The sequence below is a fragment of the Brassica oleracea genome, chromosome C6 (genome assembly GCF_000695525.1).
Source record: "Brassica oleracea var. oleracea cultivar TO1000 chromosome C6, BOL, whole genome shotgun sequence".
NCBI lineage: Eukaryota > Viridiplantae > Streptophyta > Magnoliopsida > Brassicales > Brassicaceae > Brassica > Brassica oleracea.
In genome coordinates, this window is record NC_027753.1 from 34,330,259 (window position 1) to 34,332,969 (window position 2,711).

Here is a 2,711-nt window from a genome sequence, read left to right on the forward strand (position 1 = left end):
CCTAACATTTAAATATTCTTTCCTTTGTTTAAGGATCGATTGTTCCTTAATACCATGGTCAAACCAACAGCCAAAAATCCTCCGCTAATGGGAGGTATTTTGAATTTACAAGTACATTTTTGAATCAAAAACTTTATTAGTATTGATATATTAATTTAATACTTTAATCCAAAACTCTAATAAAACAAATATAAAATACAAATTATGTTTTATATATATTTATTTTTTTATATATTTTTGACTATTTGCATCTTATTAAATTTGAAGCGCACAAAAAAAAAGAAAAGTTACATCTTATTTGATAAGATTCCAAATATGTAAATGAAATGCTACGTTTTGATTTTTGTTTATTGCTACGAAACGTTTTAAAAACTTGGGAAAAGGTAAAAATACAGACGACATGACTGGCCACTCCTTTTCCCCCGGTTTGCAAGAATCTAATTGAGTTGCTTAATATTTGTTCCAAATTAATATATAGTCTCATCATAATCATAAATTAATAATCTATCTCTATATAATTTTATATAAGTACTAAATAAAGATATTATTATTCATTTTATAGTTACAAAACTCTAATAAAACAAATATAAAATACAAATTATGTTTTATATATATTTATTTTTTTATATATTTTTGACTATTTACATCTTATTAAATTTGAAGCGCACAAAAAAAAAGAAAAGTTACATCTTATTTGATAAGATTCCAAATATGTAAATGAAATGCTACGTTTTGATTTTTGTTTATTGCTACGAAACGTTTTAAAAACTTGGGAAAAGGTAAAAATACAGACGACATGACTGGCCACTCCTTTTCCCCCGGTTTGCAAGAATCTAATTGAGTTGCTTAATATTTGTTCCAAATTAATATATAATCTCATCATAATCATAAATTAATAATCTATCTCTATATAATTTTATATAAGTACTAAATAAAGATATTATTATTCATTTTATAGTTACAAAACTCTAATAAAACAAATATAAACATTATTAGTAAAATATGTTTTTTACTTAAAAATACAAATTATGAAATAAACCACAATTAATTCTTAATAAAAAAAACATGCTCCCAACTGTATCAACATATAGGAATAATTAAATATTTTTGCAAAAAAAAAACATTTTTGTGATGAAAATTTTTAGATGATGATTGTTTTCTATACAAATATGTGGCACCTCTTCACCGTTGTTTTAATCCCAAAACATATAGGAAACTATTAACACAAATATTAACATACTTTAATTAAATATGTAATCTGTGGCACCTCTTCACCGTTGTTTTAATCCCAAAACATATAGGAAACTATTAACACAAATATTAACATACTTTAATTAAATATGTAATCCGCGCGGGGCGCGGACACCGGCTCTAGTTTCTATAATAGTCTAATTGCTACTCATCTCTATTTTTGCTTCTACTTTAGAGATCTCTATTTTTTCCTCTATTTATAGAAGAAGAAATATCATTCATCTATTTTTACTCTACATTTAAAGATTACTATTTAGAGAAATACATTAGAGCATATCTCACATCTATTATAAAATTCATCTATTTTATAGGTGAAAATAGTAAAATACATTGGAGATGATCTTACAACCTGTGAAAGGTTCTAAAACAAAAAAAAAATGTTATTACAGTAATTTAAGTAATTTAATTATGTATTAATTTCTCAAAACTAATAATTTAATTATGTATTAATTTCCCAAAACTAATTGAAACACTACTACAATGACATCTGTCATTTTAAGCTTGCAACCAATTCTTAAAACTTTGCAGTAAAAACCTTTCGACGTTCTCTCAACATAATTATTTTTTTTCCTTTTTCTTAAATGCTAAGAACCCATCGAAGAGTTTGCCGATGGAACTGCTCTTAGTGCGATGGGTGAAATGCCAACCGATTAAAAACTATTTTGGGGGCTCCTCTGACGTTAGATTCTGTAACAAATATCTCGTTGGCATGTTCGCTACCGTATGAGATTCTTATTAATGTCTACGCTGTCGTCCGCCCAACGGCGTGATAATTTGTGGGATTATGAGAGCTTCTAAGTGTTTTAACCGTGATGAAGCACACGAACAAAGTAAAAAAGGAGTGAAGTAACCGTAAGTATTTGAGAGAAAAGAGAAATTTGCGAATTTAAGAGAATGAGAGGATTTGTGAGATTGAGAAAATGAAAGAAATGTTTGTATTGAATTGTGTGTTTAATTGTGTAACATACATGGTGTATTTAAAGGAAACAAAAGCAATAAGCACTCAATGGTGGAAGAATAAATAACTAGTAGTGGACTAGCCACTCCTCCCCATTTGGTAAGTGATATGGCCACTTCTCCTACTTCCTCCACTACTTCCCTTTGTTTAATTCTTCATGTCAACACTCCCCCTCAAGCTTGACAGTAGTGAGTGTCAAGCTTGGAAAGCCATGAAGTATTCCCTCATTAAAACCTTTTCTTGGAAAAACCACTTGGGATAAAAACCAAGCAAAGGAAAAAGAGTAGAATACTCCACGGTGAGGAGATCATTGACATGGAAGGTTTATGAGTCCAAGTCTTGGAAGAATGGACTCACAAACTTTGCTACTGGCCGCCTTGGTGAAGATGTCAGCCAGCTGATCCGCACTTCTTGTATAACATGGGAGAATCACTTGCTGCTCCACTGCTTGTCTGACCTTGTGGCAGTCTACTTCTATGTGCTTTGTCCTTTCATGAAAGAC